Here is a 17,972-nt window from a genome sequence, read left to right as displayed (position 1 = left end):
GCAGGAAGTCTGATCTCTGAAAACACTGGTCAAAGTAGCAGGCCAAGCTCTTAAAAAAACAGCCAGGACTCTCAAGAAGGCTAGTGTGTAGCCGGATGAGGGAGCAAGAAAGTACTTGTTTTCTTTTTCTGTCGGTCTTCAAAGTTCTTGTTAGTTTTGCTCATAAATTCTTTTTGGCAACATAAATCCTTTCGCTATTTTGTCTCCTTACCGATCGCTTCTGGAAAGAGCGATCTCTGGGCCAACCCAGGCTAGCCCTTTTGACGAAAAAGAGGACCTAATGTTTACTTCAAAACCCAAAGTGGAAGCCACCTAGGGCTGGCAAAGATCCCCTCACTGCAGCTATGGGCTCTAGTATAAGGGTAGTAAAGCTGAGGCTTGCAGGGATAAGGAATTATCCCAGGGCAACCTCAAGCCTGATCTTTGGTCCAAATAGTTGGCCAGTGGGGAGAAACTTGGGATTCCAGGGGTTGCCCACAAAAAGGTTAGAGACAGCAAGTTCTGAACTTCTGGAAATTCAATCATTACATCATTACACTTCAGTCAGGGATGCACGTCATACTTTTTTTTTTTAATATCTGCCATGTGACAGAATCCACTCTTTTTAAATTAAGCACTCTAAACTTGATGCTAGTGTCTGCAGATCATATACTGTTGTAAAAGAAAACCCACAATACGAAACTATAATGTTTTCTATCTTTGTGGTGGTTGAAAAACAATTATAGCCATTAACTCCCAACTACCTTTACATCACTTGAGTGACATTTATTCTGCTAGCTACTTCTGATTTTTCGCTCCTGTACATGAGAGAAGTGCTTATGCCATGTACTACGTTTGGTTGGCCTCATTGCTTTTTGACCAATGGCTGGCTTTGAGCTCTTAGTTAAAAATTAAGACTCTGAAATGATACTGAAAGCATTTTTGAAACCAGATGCCTTCCCTAATCACATGCAATGCAGAGATTCCCTTTCTGGCAATATCTTATCTTTAAATGAGATGCAACAAAATGTATCCAAAGTTTGCAATGCATGAATTAAGCTGAACAAACCACTACATACTTCTGGTTGTAGATTTGTCTCATATACAGTTAGCAACGGAATAAACATTTTGTCATTCATCAGGTCTGATCTTCAAGTATATCCACAACTGGCCTGGACCCTTTAGCTATTTCTAAGAACTTTGGACACCTAGGCACTTGCGCAACACCTGCTCCGATGCATTCCAATTAAAACACTCCAGCAGCCATGGTGTCATGTGTATTCAGCATCCCCATGTTTCAAAAAGGTGCGGCCGGGGGGGGGGGGGGGGGGGGACTAAAGCACCTTGCTGCCATTTTGAAACGTGGGATGCTGAATACACAAGATGGTGTGGGTGCTCTAGCGTGGCTCCTGAGAGCCGTTCTAATTAACCCCCACCCCCCCACCCTGAAACGCATGTAAAGCAGCACTTTGTCACTTATTTGGCAACAAGGTTTTAATTAGGATCTTTCCTTCAAATCCTATAAATCCATTAACATGATTCATATACTGGGATGCTGCTAACACCAACAACCAGTTTCTGAAATTGTAGAGAATTGCATAACAAATCCAACTCTAAAACTCCTTCCTACCTTTCTTACTACTAAGTTATTGCTTTCATCATAAAATGGTTTGTGAAAGAGAAACATTAATTACTCTATTAGTGTTAACACTAACAGTGTGAAGGATATCTGATAGAACACCAACAAGAGTAGCTAATAACAAAGGTTTACATTATTAGTGTTACATTACCTGATCTTTAAGATAGTTAATGTTGTAGTGCTTTTATGATTAGGGCTTCCAAAATTACCAAGCACAATAATTACAACATGCTAATACAGTAATGCTGACAGAAATTACTAAGCCAATTAAGCACCACTTGGCTATATCATCTCTTGTAGAAGGAAGTCTCATTTTTTCAAGCAGCCCTCAAAAAACCAGAGATGTGGCAAGTTAAGGTCCAGTGCTGTCACCACTACCCCATACTACTTCTGACTGCCTTTTTTCAAAAGCCCTTGAATACCACATGTACGTGGGACACTTCCAAAGATTCTGTTTCAATAATTACATTAATGAATCAGCAGTACATACATTTTTTTTTTTAACGCAGAACTCCAAAAAAGCAGGACCTTTCAGGCTCTCACAATACAAAAAGTAAAATAAATTAGGCATGTTGAACACTGAATATGCACCTTTGTTGTTCTGATCTCTACCTCCCTAAAATGCATATTAATATATTCAAAAATGTAACTTCTCGTGCTTTTTGCACATACTGAACTAATGCAACCCTGTTAAATGATAGCAAGCTATTGGCTTGAGATTTCAGTATATAAGGAAATACTTGTTTGTAACTAGTGCCAAAATACAAGGCAGCAACTAAAGACTAGGTCCGGGCTCAAAGTTCTGGCTATGTACAAACTCATCATCAGTTTACTCATCATCAGTGCTAAACATATTTTGAAAAAGGTCTGAACATGGCTTCTTAAGATGTCAGGCTGTTTATTGTCCATGAGCAAGATTTGCTTTGACCCAAAGTATATGACCCAAAGTCATGCAAGTATATGTACAAATCAATACTTAATAGTCTCTCTTCCTCCCAACTCTCCTCCACCCCCCACACACACCCCATCATCATGCTATCTTCAGATCAGTCTTGTGACTGAAGGACAACTAAGCAGGAGCACACACATAACCAGACAGGCAATACATTTTAGAACTATGAATGTACCAATAGCACCATATAAACAGCAAAGCAATGCAGACATTCTACAATGCATTTTACCATGAATTAATTAGCACTGAAAAACTTTTTAAAAAGTGAATTTGAAGGAGGTATTTGGGAGAAGAGAAGATGCCTAATGCCCAAGAGAGCCTTTTCACATAGAAATCAAGTACAGTAGTTAAGAGCTAGATTGTGCACATTTATGTTTTAGATTGCAAGTTATCCATGAATAGTGTAATTTATTTATTTATTTATTTTTACTTTTTTTTGAACAAATAGTACCCCACATTTTATGAACAGTATTGCCTGTAAACTTAGAAATATTAGATATGCAAAATATGTTGTAATAAAAAGTGTAGGTAGTAAGATCTATGGCTTTTTTTGTTGTTGCTTGGAGTATTTTTACAGTGTGTTCCTAAATCGCCATTTCATATAAGATAGCTATAGTCAAATAAAAAATAAATAAAATGTGTTTCTCTCATTAAAAGCTGTTTCAAGCTTAAGATTCATCTTGGTGAACAATCTGATTCATAGTCCCTATAGACACAGGCTTAAGTGCTGTGCTGCTTTTTTATTGTTATAATCATTCCTTCTGGAAGCTGTGAAGTAAAAAGAAGGCAGAAGACAACAGGAGGTCCCTCTCACTTGTTAGTTCACCACAGCTTTGATTAGTTAAAGGCGTGATGTCCCAGTGAACAAACCTGAACTGCAGTAGCAAGCATTCCCTAGTTTCAGAAGGCCATGGTTGTGGTACATGGCCATGCAAGTAAAAAGCGTCATTACAAAGTGATAAAACTGCTTCAAGCTATATAGCTTTAATGTTGCTAATGCTTAACAAGGAAAGGAAAATGGGGCAGGAGACAGCGTATGAGATTCCCCACATGAGTACACACTATCTAATTAGTCCTCTCTCCTTCTATTCCTAGCACTTGAGAACAGCAGTGTAAAGGATGGGGATGCATCACATGTTTGGCCATAAATGTTCATCATAAACTTACTAGGAGACATGAGAATGGGGTTATTTTTAGTTATATTCCATTTTATATAATCCCCTCTCCCCCAATTAACCAATAGCCTCTAAAACACTGATCAGAAGTTCCCTTAAAAGTCTGAATTTGGGAATAACTGCATAGGTTGGGCATGATGCTTTCAAATGTAATGTCAACTCAAAATGACAAAAATAGAAATTCATGTTCACAGTCACCACCACATTTTTGGTTCTGGCGATTCTGGTGTTGGAGAATGGTAACGTCAAGGTATGGAGCCAGGTGTGAAAAAGGCAAATATAAACAATGTAATTACAAAATATATAGAAAATTAAACCTATGAATTTAACAGCTACTAAGAGAAATCAGAACTCTGGAGGGGGTCTAGCCCTTTCATACACTGACTACACTATTCCCTGATATTACATTCTCAATAAGGAACAGGTACTCTTTCAATACTGATTTCAGTTTTGTGAGGGCAGGAAACAGTATATGTAAATAAAAATAAAAAACAGATTTGAGGTGGAGACTAAAGTACATAAAACAGGGGTTTTATTAATTAAAAAGAAACCTACTAATTGGTTTTCAGTGGTTTTGGGAATCACTGCAGGTAATAAGTAGTTCCTCCTGCAGGAGCCAGTCAGGCATCTAAAAGCACAGAATAAGGCAGCCAGTTTGTCCAATGTTAGGTACTTCAAATGAAAACCTACCCTCACTGAAATCTATGGCAAAACCACCATTAAACTTACAAGGATGAGAATTTCAGTCTCTTACTTCCAAGCTCCCCAGTCAACAATTTGCAAGTCATACTGGCTGTCTTTTAGGACAAGGGATATAGTAACTTTCCCAACTATTATGAATTTAGTTGAACTTTCCCACCTGTTTGTAAATTTCAGAGCTAGTTTCAGCTGGGGAAAAAGTGAAAAGCAAAAGTCAAAACAGTCTTTGCATATCTTCAAACTACTAATGTACTAAACCACGCAAAGAGTTAATTTTGTTTTGATATTTTGAAAGTGAAATTTTAACTTTTCATTTTTAAAAAAGTTTAAAAATTGATATCCATTTTTACAAGGTGAATATGGGTCATGTAATCTAAAATGAAAGTCTTTAATTTTGAATGACTTAAAAGTTTCAGATTAACATTTTTTCATTTTACCAACATAGACAAAAATTCCTGTTTTGGATTGACTACAAATTCAATTTTTGTTTTTTTGGTGGTGGTGGTGGTATTTGGCTTGGTCACTGAACAATCATTATTTCACGGATGTTTGAGCTGTCAAAGAAACCTGGTCTGCCTAAATAAGTATTCTCCGTTTGTCACTCTGCAAAACTCCTTATCCTAAGGGTCTGCATGGATGTCCACACTGGCTTGCTAAACTACAGACATCCGATTAGTATGTAAAAACTACTACTTTTTGGCTTTGATCCCCAACTTGGATGACTGTTCCTGCTGTTGGTACAAGCTCAGACATAGAACATTAGTGACCAGCTAAGTAAGTAAATATGAGAAAGCACCATGTTGAATGAATGAGAGCTCCCCACCTCTAGGAAAGCAGTCAACACTGTTGCTAAATGACAGGAGGCATCTACATCTGAAATATATGCCCACTGATGAGGCAGATTCAGCACTGCTTGGAAAGAGCAGCAGAAAGCAGCTCTGAAGAAGTTGGCCATGGAATCTTCTCTTACCCCAATCAATGTAAATAAAATATTTTAGTAAACATTCATAATAAAGGTAGAGAAAATGTAAATGCTGCACTAGATCAGAGATGCTGCATTTCCCAAACTGTGAGGTATCCCCCCCTCAGGGAGGGCGCAACTGTCCATGTGCATGCGAATCATGCAATTGCTGCATGTGTGCAAAAGTGATCAACAAAACCTGGCAGCTGAATTAGGAAGGCATGAGAGTGGCTGACTTCCTGTGGTATAGTGTAAACCACAAAATCTTGGTAAACAGTGTATTAGAGCTTCTCCAGCAACCAAGCAAAGTGGCCAGTATTATGAAGATATTGTGATATTTACAGCTCATCGATCTTTGTCAAAAATGACAGGGATACAAGAAGAGTGCTTTGTGTTGGTGGTTTAGTTTGAATGCCCATTGTTCATGCTCCAGTAATATTTTATGCCCTTATAATGCAGGAGAGTTTGGGGAACAAATGGAAAACAAATTGAGAAGAGTTAAGGCCATATATGGGGTTTTTTTTTTTTTTGGTAGTGAGCACGTGCACTTGTGCATGTATATTTTAAGATGCAAGTTTTTCAACCTGAAACTGACAAACTAACATTAGAGAGACACTACTGTCTTTACCTGAATCCAAGACTCATTCAAATTTAAGCCAACCTTCCCCACCAAATAATTAGATCCTGTACATGGAAAATTATAAATTCATTATAATTTTCCATGTATAGTGTCTAATTCTGGAGAGTTGGCTTAAATGTGTCCTATCCCCCATCCTTCCCCCACCGTAGTGGTGGGGAAAGAAATGGCAGAGAGCAAGCAACTGGGCTTCCTCCACTCTTCCCCTGCTGCCTGCTCACCCTATCTACTCTCCCTGCCTTTTGTCCCCTCCCCATAATGCCTGTGCCTCTTGGCGCCCATCCCCCTGCCCTCCCTGCAGCTACCTACCCTATATCATGGCTCCAGCTCCCCCCAGGCTATACATTGTGCTGTCTGCCATCTCCTCCCATGCTTACCTGTTACATGCCCTCTTCCTGGTGCTCTGTCTATTGCCTCGTCTCTCACAGCCACTTGCTCCTGCCACCACTACTTACACTATGTGTGGTTCTATCTCCAGCTCTGGTCCCATCCAGGTGGCTACTCAGGCCAGAGCTGTTCCTCCATGCACCTCCTGGACTGCACGATACATAGGTTCCCCCTTGCACTTCCCCCTCCCACACCAAACAAACCATCCCAAGCCAGCCCGGTCAGACAGCAGCAGCAGCAGCTCTGGCCCTGGTCCTAGGCTAAAGTACCCAGTGGCTGCAGCTCTAGAAGTCATAGCTGCCTGCCCCCGGGCCAATACTCAAATCCAATATGAGACTTTACCCCCAAACTATGGTATCTGGGGTGGGGAGGTGGAACAGGACACGTTTATCTTGGATTCAAGTAAATCATGTAAAATTATAATTTGATTAAAAAAAAACAAAAAAACCTCCTGTATTTCTCTGTTCCTAAACTTTTAGACTAGCAACTGTAGAAGAGGTTTGGGTCTCCCCCCCATCCCCCCTCAAGTTATGGTCATATTTCAAACAATAGGGGGTGAAAGTGCCATTTCAGGACCGAAAATAAATTATATTATAAGAGGAAAAACTTATTGGATGTCAGTTTAAAAGGGCATATCAATGTCTGGTGGAAACAGTCATAAATCCATTACACCAGATGAAGTTGTGTGTCAGAATCTTTAAGCAAGGTGCAGGTTAACTTTAAAATTTTCTTGCAGCTTACTGACCAACTGCTGAAACCCTACCGCAGCTTCATATGTCAAGTGTTCAGTAGGGGAGATGACACTAGGCACTTAAAGTTTTTCTTTAGTGGTCTACTTGTTGCACATGAAGTTCAGGGGTACGCAGGTGGTCTCTACCACAACAGACTGATGTTCCAGTGTTTGGGGTCGGGTTTTTCTATATTTTTTACATTTTAGCTGCGTCCATATTTGAGCAGGTATGGAGGTTTCTATTAAAAATATAGAATTGAAAAGTCTTTAAGCAGGAAAAAAAGCTAGTAAATAATCTTCTCCCCCTCACCCCCCCAATTTTAAAATGCTTTAGAAAGCTGGAATTCTCCCATTTCAAATGAAGGGACAAGTCAGAATGCTACTATGTTTTTGTTTTTAAGGAGTAACATTGCTTTCTTCATTTTAAATCACTTATGTTTTAATGGTAATTATGGATTTAGCAAGCATGAATTGACTCTCCCTATTAAAAAGATGCTTAACACTGACAAGATATACATTTTTAAATTAAGGTTTATCATGTCTGAACAGGCAGAATAGAAATATTATACCCATACACTGATACAAAGAGAATAGCATCATAGTGAGTTAAGCAATTTTATCAGAAATTACATTAAACAGCATCTCTGAAATTGTCATTATTTTGCATATTCACACCAAAAACCATAGGCAGAAACCTGAACATGTTAATGACCATATTAAATACCTTGCTAATAAATCATTTTAATGATAATATACAGCACTCACCTAGAACTTTACACTGTCAGCATGCTGTGCAATCTAATTATTAGGTAAATTCAAACAATTGTTGTACATTCATTTTTAAGGGTTTTTAATATTTAAAAACGAAGTATTTCCCATTAACACGATAAACTGATCTTCTCAGATCTGGCTATAGTTTATTTAAAGACTTTACAATTTTACTACTTAAGAGCAAGTCCTGTGGAGGTGTTATCTCACCATTTATATTTTCTCAACACTTATGATACTGCTATCACACTCTTACAATAAAAACAAGAGTATATCATGATCTAGACCAGGTTTAATATTATATCTCTATCATTTCTTTAAAAAAGAAAAAATACAAATGTGTATAAGATTTGCATCACACTCTTAGAACCACAGGACAGAGAAAAAAGAGTGTCTAGCTCACATTTAGAAGGGGACATAAACAAGACTTTAAACATCTTACAAAATATAGTTTGGTATCATTTTAATATTACCAGTGTTTTATGACAAAGTTATTATGCTTTTAATTTTGTATTAAATTGGGATTTATTAGCTTGTTACTTTGAAGATTACTCAGTGTGCACAGAACAGATTTACTGGTGCATCTAATGAGCCAGGGAGGTAGTAGGATGAACATGAAAAGGTTTTTTTACATTGTAGAGCATGAACTATTTGATATTTCTGACACAGTACAAAAGAAAGCTTCTCTGTAGATTGATCATGGTTCAGTTAACATCACTGAATATCTAATACCTCCAACTCAATTAATTCTCACCTGATTAAGATCAGTCTGATATTCAAACTAAATCATCTCTCCAGTCAAGTAGAAATCAATATTTCTGATTTTACTTTTAAATTACAACAACAAATAAAATATATGCATCGTCAGTATGCCAGGAGTGGCTTTCCTATTCTAGTCTACTATGGCATGCATAATACATCTGATTAAAGAATTATTCTAATTTGAGCAACAATATATATAAGAAGCAGATTAATTTGAATACAGGGAGATGGAATGAAGTAATTAAATGCATCTTATATAGGGCAAACAGAAAATTGACATAAAGTAAACTCCAATTTTTTTTAAATGAACTTCTGTTATCTGATCAACTAGATTATTTGCCTTCATGTAGTCTATATGTTATAAACAGTTTTATTTATACATTGCTCCCCAATATTCCAAGCTAAACCGAGCCATACAGTTATCTATGAACTGGTGGTGGCATTCAGAAAAATAACCAGTACATAGCATGCTTCACAGGGTTGGGACAGGGTTAAAGCTGAAATTCCTGAAAAGGGGTGTTATTCACCATTGTCAAAAGCCTGTTTTCCTATCCTAACAGCATTCCCTCAGCATAAAATGGCAGTCTTCACTTGAAGTAGATGTCATCAGGGATCCTACAGTACACTGGAGAGTATCTCAGACTCCAGCATGAAATGTTGAAGAAGTTGTCTCTCTCAGGACAGAGAGGAATACCCACACGAGACACACATGAGAGCCAGCATTTGGAAATAATAAAGGGTATTTTTGATGTTTGCTTTTGTCAGTAAGTAGAGTTCTTTGAACAATCTGCCATCAGCTGAACCACTGCATGTATCAAGATCCTGGAAACCAATTTTAAATAGTTCAAATTGTAGGGGACACATACTTAGGAACAAAAACATTGCAATGCTGGCTCTCACCATTTCATCCAGTATCCTGTCTCCACCAACATCTGCTTAGGATAGCCACTTAGATAAGAAGGTACGTGAAGCCCTGCAGTAGGCACTATGGAACAACCATGTGACATGCTCATTTCCCTCCTGCCTCATCTTTAAAGTAGCTATGAAACACCAAAGAAACAGGGGAGAGACACAGCTCATGTGCAACTGCAGCAGCAGTATAGTTGGCATAACCCACCACAGACTAGCAGCACTGGTGACCACCAGGCTGAGAAATTAACTGAAGGACTGACATCTTGGAATGAGAATCCAGGATGCTTTATAAAGAAATCAGATTAATTTTACTAACAGCCCTACAAATCTCAGACAGTTGTGAGGGAGCTCTAGGTCCAACCTTATGACATTGCTCCTAAACGCTCGCAACAGCATGCAGAATGGTATTCATTTACTTCTGGGCTAGTTTCATTGTAGTTAGGGGTCAGAAGGGACCTGAATAGATCATCTAGTCTAACCCCACCACCACTGGTTGGAGCGCACGCTGAGATCACATGACCCCAGACAGGTGTTCATCCAACCGCTTTCTGAATTTACCCAAGGTAGGAGCGAGGACCACTTCCCTAGGAAGTTGGTTCCAGATCCTACCTACCGTGACAATGAAATAGTGCCTCCTAATCTCTAACCTGAACCTGTTCTCTAGCAGCTTCTGGCCATTGTTCTTCGTCACCCCAGGTGGTGCTGGGGAGAAAAGGGCTCTGCCTATTTGCTGCTGATCTCCCCTAACGAGTTTGTAGGCAGCCACCAAATCCCAACTCAGCCTCTGCTTGCTGAGGCTGAACAGATTCAGGTCCCTCAGCCTCTCCTCATAGGGCCTGCCCTTTTGCCCTCCAACCAAGCGGGTGGCCCTCCTCTGAACCCTCTCAAGGCAGGCTACATCGTTCTTAAAGTGCAGTGCCCAGAATTGGACGCAGTACTCCAGTTGAGGCTGGACCAATGTCGCGTAGAGGGGGAGTATCACCTCTCTGTACCAGCCTGAGATGCATCTTTGGATGCATGACAAGGTATGGTTGGCTTTGCTGGCTGCGATCTGGCATTGGTGGTCAATAATGACTCCAAGATCCCTTTCCACCTCTGTGCTCACAAGGGGGGAGCTCCCCAGCTTGTATGTATGCTGTGGATTCCTTCTCCCCAGGTGCAGCACCCTGCATTTATCTACATTGAAGTCCATCCTATTACCATCCGCCCACCTCTGTAGTCTGTCTAAGTCTAATTGCAGCCTCTTAGTCCAGCCTCTGGACTAAGACTGCTTTTCCTTTAGCCTCCAAGAACAAAAGGTGAATGTTCTCCAAAATATTTTGGTTATTTCCAAACAGTTGCTCACACGTCTTGTGGCATCTTGTTGAGGCCATCTCCTTTCTTCTAACAAGCCAGGAAGCTCTTGTTTTTATCTTGCCTGATTTAAGAGACATAAGGCATTCAACACAGGAATGTCTTTATTTCCTTGTTTGATTACCAGAAACATCAGCATAGCTCTGGAAGTCTGTTAATGTTTCATTCCTCTACTGCTTTTGTAATAGCTGCACAAATTAAAATCTATTTTATCTGCTAAGCATTTAGATACCACAGTTCTTAGGCGCTTTCTTATGCAATGCAAAATGAAACGTACAAAGAAGGTAGATCTGGAACTTCTGTTCCTATTTTGATGACACAAGAGCCTAGACCTGAAACATTCAGCAAAAATGAGAAGGCAGGAAATATTCTATGCCATGCAGAAAAAGCCTATGAAACTTGTCACTAAATACCATAATCGAGGCTGAGAATTTAGCAAAACGGACTCGATGTTGAAATGGATAGCAAGATTATCTTCAGCTATAAAAATCAGGATTAAAGCAAGATGCTTTGGAAAAATAAGCCACCATGCTTCAGGGTACAGTCCAATGTCCAATTAATGATGGTAGGGGAAACTGGGGACAGACTTTTGCTCTTCTCTCTGATGCAGTCATTTTTACACTGTATGTACAACACAAATGCAACTGTGGCACCAAATCAGTAACCAATACATAATTCACATTCATTTTTCCATCCCGCTTGTGAACCATATTTATCATCTTGATATACTGTGCTATGTATTATCATCATATACAAGTGCTGAGAATTCTGAAAAGTATTAAAGGAAATCTCTCTGTGGGGGGAGCAAGAAGGGGAGAATTTTAAAAGGAAGACATATAGAAAGATATATTGAAAGGGCAAGCTAATTCAAATTCTAAAGTTAAAATAAAAGTAAGTAAGGAAAAATCACTGGCAAATAATCACAGCTGAAACTATACATTTCCAATCACACTGTATTTTATACTAACTGAGGTTAACTTATTGACCACTACTGAGCATACAAGTAGTATACAATTTTACTGCTGCTAAAAGGTAAATGATGAAATGATATCACTACAATTCAAACAGAACATATATTTAAACAGGAAAAGACAAATATTGAGGCATGTGAGTTATAAAAGGGCAAGAGAGAGTAAAATATGCTTATGTCTGATTTGACCTGAAGAGATATCCCCCCTAAAAACCTTGTCTTCTGTAGGTGTCTTTCTGAACAAAACATCTGCCTTTTTTAACTAGCAAGGTCAATCACTTCCAAAAGCCCAACTTGTATGAGCAAAGAGATTATTGGTTATAAAAAGCCAATAAGAAAAGAAAATCGCATTTGAAGCCTAGCAGCATATTTATACTCTCGTCTTCACTTATTCTCCTTTATACGTTTTTACCCTGCCCCCATATCTACACACAGCACCTGGAAAAGTACTGATCTGTGCTTTGAAACTGACTTAAAGTTTAAATTGTGCTTAGCTCAGGATGGAACCTGCTACTTTGCAATGAGGATACAGGAAAGATCATATGAATTCTGACAGTGCTCCAGTGCCCTTCCCACAATTCCCCTCAAGGGAAAAACAAGTTCTCTCACAATAGGATGAGTAAGAATCACAGAGCAAGAGCCAAGAAGGATGCAAAGGCAACACCTGAAACAGGGGGAATAAAAACAATTTATTAAAAAAAAAAAAAAAAAAATGCTGGCTCCCCAGTGAAAACCACCCAGCCTCACAGCCTACTGGAGCAAGGGGGCAGGGAAGCAGGAAGGGGAATAGCCAAGGTGGCAGCTGCTCCCTTTGCTGCTGATTGGCCGATGGCTGCCTTTCATACGGTCCCACCCCTCTCCACCAATCAGTGGTTAGGGGCAGAGTCTCATGAAGGGAAGCCCTCTGCCAATTAGCAGTGTAGGGTGGGATCACCTGGGCAATCAGGAACAGGGGACCCTGCCACGATAAACCAGTAAAAATGGCAGGTAGTGCTGCGATCGGTGCATGAAATTACCTATCTATCTGTGATCTCAATTTGGGTAGGTCCCTGTACATGACAGAGGCAACTTCAACCTATTAGACCGAGGTATTTTAAAGAAGCGCTTCCTTTCAGAGAGCAATGATTTAATTTTTCTCCCCACACTATACTAAGAATATCTGACATCAAGTCTTACAGTACCCTGTGCTGGAAGAGGCAGAACTGGAGCAAATGCAAGCTCCCCTATGGCTACTACCCATCAATGCCTGCTCTTATATGAACAGCTCACATTGAACTTGAGTAGTTCAGGGCACCCTCAGTCCCTATTTCTTCAACTCCTTTGGAAGCAAATGCCCACTTGAACACAAACTGAGAAGTGAGTGCAACAGATTATACATAACACAGCTGCCTCATAGTGACTGCTAGCTGAACTCCAGCCTCAAAAAAAAAGTCAGTCTATAAAAGCAGATTTCACTACCAGCAAATTGGGATCACATTCTGAAGACAAGACCTTTTCTCACCACCAGATGGAGATAAAGCTGACAGCTTAATCCACCCCAAAACAGAAACTGTTGCACATCTGGAATCTTTACAACTATAGCAGCTATGGCTTAAAGCACGCACTTTTGTATTCAATATAAATTACTATACTTTCCTTGGAAGGATCTTCACCATTCAAAATTAAAGACAACAAGCAGAAAATACAAACAGTTGTTTCATTCCTGTCTGAGCAAAACAAAAGCGGCAGAACAAGGAGCAATGGTCCCAAGTTGCAGCAAGGGAAGTTTAGGTTAGATATCAGGAAAAACTCTCTTACTAGCAAGGTAGTAACACACTGGACCAGGTTACCCAGAGAGGTTGTGGACTCTCTGTCCTTGGAGATTTTTTAAGACCTGACTAGACAAAGCCTTGATTGGGATGATCTAGCTGGGGACCGTTCTCCTTCAAGCAGGGGGTTGGACTAGATGACCCCTGGAGGTCCCTTCCAACCCTAATTTCCTGTGGTTCTAAAAGCCTTCAACAACATGGGACAGAGGAGAATAATGCCAAAACTTTCCATCCACCATATGCCTCTCTCCTAGAGCAAGACAATCAAAATAGTCTTTCAGTTCAGAGAAGCACAAGCTGTGCAAAGGGTACAGGAAGGAGGGCCATAATCCCAGCTAAACCTGGGCATTCCAGAAGAGCAATACACACTGTTCCAGAGATGCATACTTCTACTGCTTGGAAAAGAAGTAAACATCCAGTTTTAAAAGTGGTCTTATATTCTAAGGGTGCACACAGCTGTGGAGCATTTCTCATGGCATAAGGTATCACTCAACAGGAGTAAAGGTGACAGAATCTGGCCCACAATTTTTAGCGTTTTTCCTCTGTACATTTTGTTCTACGTTTATATTTATATTACAAGAATATTTTCAGGCCTAGTTAAGGCTGCCATACTATGAAGATATACAAGCATTTGTTTTTGTAAAAACAAAATAAAGAGAGAGAGATTAGGCAGACAATAAAGTCTAATTTCCTTAACTATGTTGTTATTGTATTTGTTTATATTTGTGCATCAATGAAGTGACAGAGGAGCACACTATCTAGTTTATCAGTTTCAATGGTTTCTCGAGTTTATTATTAAATTATTTGTTATTTAAAATACACTTGTACCCAAAATTAAAAAGAAATAAGAATGAAGCAGCAGTTGTTAAAATGTTAACAACATGGGTCAGTCAGTCCTGAGGATGCATCAACCCACTGAAGCACCTTTGAAGTAGCAATAACTTTCCATTCTTCCCTGTCTTCTGCAGCCCTTGTATGATCAAGTCAGTTTTAATCCCATCCCATCTGAGATGCTAATGATCCATCTTGTCTTAGGTCTTCCTCTTCTTTGTCCATCCACAGCACCCTGCAGGATGGTGATGGTAAGGGTTCATATTTGCCAACTTCTTGTCTGATTTGATTTTTCACAGGTTCATTTGTTCTGTGTGCAAAGTAGAGTATGTGTAGAAGTCTTCTAAAGCACCACATTTCAAAGGTCTTACTTCGCTTTTCCAGTGCCCTAGAGAGCATCCAGGTCTCACAGCCAAAGAGAGTTGTTGAAATTACAACAGCATATAGTAGGTAGAGTTTCATTTTCATTGTGATGTTGTCAAGGGAGTAGCTAGATTATGAAAAAAAACCAAACCAATACTAGCTAACAGTGCTGGATTATGACATGCTGAAGCCCTAAACTATGTCCAGTTTAAGAGGCCCCGTATGATAAAAAATAATCCATGAAATCCATGAAAATCAATTTTCATTAATTTTTAAAATGAATTATTGTTATTTCTGCACAAATTTATGAATTTAATATGAATAACAACTGTGGGGCCATATACATGTATATTTGTCATGTTAGAACAAAAATGGCCAGGTTTTTTTTCTCATTTAGAGGCTCTTCATATTGTGAGGCTCTAAACTGTAGCTTAAGTAGCTTAAACCTAAATCTGACACTGCTAGCTAACCTAACAATGGCTACAACAGTTAAAAGTCAACATCCATTTTTTCCAGTAGCTTTGAAAATGTTGTGACAGAATCTATTGACATATATGCACCAAGTATGAACAATATTGATAAGTAAGTGTCATGGAAAATGTTTATCGAGAGTGCATTCTACACAATGAACCAGGGGTGCTTGCTTATCTATTCTGATAACACCTTTTTATGAACTGTCTTAAACACTGGCTTCCAGTATTCTTTTGTTTTAAGTTTATCTGAAGTTTGTTTCTGTCCACATTTCTATGCCATGAACATGTTGTAAAAAAATGCATTAAAAATTGAAACCTCTCTTAACAGACTGAAACAAAAAGCTAAAGTACAATTCTTTCAGACCTCAACTGAGGAATTTAACTGTAAGTATCTGATCAAAGTCTCACTAACATAAAAATCTGATTTCTTGCATACCTAAATTAAAGCTTTTGCAACCAAGACAATTCCAGTGAATTATTTCAATCACGTTCCAAAACACTAGTCAGTCTTGCACGTGGTCAGTACACTTTCTTCACGTGCAACTGTTAATGATTTTGAAAACATTGTAAAGATGTAAAAAGTTTTTGTTTTTTTTTTTACTTAGGGTTTCAGAGACAAAAGACAAACTTCTGAACTGGTATATATTTTTTTTTTTACTTTTAGGTAAAAGCACTTACATTTTCTTGATTTTTCAGATGAATTCACCTTTACCTTCAGCATAAATCTGGTAATTTTGTAGACCAGAGTTTAAGTGACTTGCTTAATGGTAGCTTGTTACAAAATTAATTATGGAGGTGATGTCATTGGCCCATGACAAGTTCAGTTTAATATAACTTCATCTAATTAACAGCAACTCAGGGGTCTGCTTCAACTCCTACTCACCCAATGACCCAGGGAGAAAATACTCTGCTTTAGTCAGCAAGACCTCTAATGAGAGGAGCAAATCCCTTCCATTTTGGGTATTACCTGGCTGAGCCCAAGATGCAGGGCTTTCCTGCTTTACTTCTCTGAAAACCACTATCTGGGCATGAGCAGAAATGGGCAGAGACGACATGGGAGATGGAAAAGGCAGAACTGTCAGTCAAAACCAAGATCTTGCAGGCTAAATTCCCAAGTAATTTGCTGTAACAGGAGAATAGCCAGCATTCTACCAAGCATTGCTTCTGTAGCACTGACTGTCATGGACACGAAACAGTTCATACCAGATAAAGAATTTTGTCAGCATGACTAGGCCTGCATTAATAAAAACTGGTACAAACCTTTCTATAAGGAACACTTCTCTGTACCAAGTTCAGCCTGGAAGTTCAGTTTGCATAACTTTCATGCTTGCAGAATTCGTATTTGTAAAAAAACCTGAGAGTCCAAAAAAAGCCCAAGCACCAAGGAGTTGAGACTGGGTTTGTCATACCCTAAAATCAGAGAAATGCTATCGCCGACTTTGGTGCAGTCACTCCAGATTTATGCTAGCATAAATAAGAACATAAACATTCCCTTCTCCCCCCGCTGCCACACACACCAATGCCCCACTCTTACAAACTGCTTTAGGCTTCAAACCAGGGGCAGGCAATTATTTTGGGAGGGGGGCCGCTTACCTAGTTTTGGCAAGCTGTAACCCTAACCCCATCTCTTGACAGGTGCCTCGCCCCCTGGTCACCATCTTGGGACCAATGTCCCAATGACTTGGGACCAATGTCCCAGGGCCAGCATGGGTGGGGTCCACAGCGGGGCGCAGGCTGGCAGGGGTCTGTGGCGCCAGGCTGGGATGCACCAGCAGGGAGAGGGGAGCTGGCCCGGCTCCATAAAGCCCCTGCCAGCTGGGACCCCATGCTCCTGTCACCCTGCTCCATGCCCCACCAGCACTGGCCCTGGGACACTGGTGCGGGTCCCCTGCTCCCGCTAGCTCCCCACCCGCTCACATCCAGTGCCCCCTAGCCCCCACAGTACAGGCGAGGGGCAGCGCACAGCTTTGACCCCCTGCTCGCCAGCAGGGAAGAAGCTGGTGTTGAGCGTTGGGAAAAGCGGCCCTTTGCCTGTGCTCCCCCACTGGTGCTTGCAGCCCATGTGGGGCTGTCCGGAGCAGGCACAGGCAGCCTCATGTGGGGTGCTGGCCATGGGGTGGGTGATGGGCTACTTTTCCCCTTGCTCAGCACCAGCTTGTAACACACCCCACTGCCAGCCTGGCAATGGGGCTGCGTTACAAGGTGTGCTGAGCACCGGGGGGGCGGCACACACACATGGGCAGGAAGCAGCCCCTCCCCGCCCCATGCCTGAGGCTCTGCAGTGCAGACACTCGCAGCCTGCCTGGGGCTGCCTGTGTCTGCTCTGGACAGCCCTGCGCGGGCTGTAAGCGCCTGCAGCAGGGAGCGCTGGGCATGGGGCGGGTGAGAGGCTGCTTTTCTCTGTGCAGGGAAGGAGCCCAGGGAAAAGCTGAGTGCGGGGGGGAAGCAGCCCCTCCCCCGCCCAACGCTGCAGGTGCTCGCAGCCCGCATGGGGCATCTGGAGCGGAAACAGGCAGCCCCAGGCGGGCTGTGAGCAGCTGCAGCACAGGGCACCGGGCGTGGGGGGGGGCCGC

General features: G+C 40.7%; 1 protein-coding gene across 5 annotated transcripts in view; it reads right to left on the bottom strand.

Annotated features, from left to right (window-relative positions):
- Positions 1–17,972, bottom strand: part of CMC1 (C-X9-C motif containing 1) — a 65,294-nt gene that overhangs the window by 5,393 nt on the left and 41,929 nt on the right. The gene's annotated exons all lie outside the window — the stretch shown is intronic.

The sequence above is a fragment of the Alligator sinensis genome, unplaced genomic scaffold (assembly GCF_000455745.1).
Source record: "Alligator sinensis unplaced genomic scaffold, ASM45574v1 scaffold181_1, whole genome shotgun sequence".
Classification (NCBI taxonomy): domain Eukaryota; kingdom Metazoa; phylum Chordata; order Crocodylia; family Alligatoridae; genus Alligator; species Alligator sinensis.
Note: the sequence above shows the minus strand (reverse complement) of the source record. Positions and strands in the feature narration are given on the sequence as shown.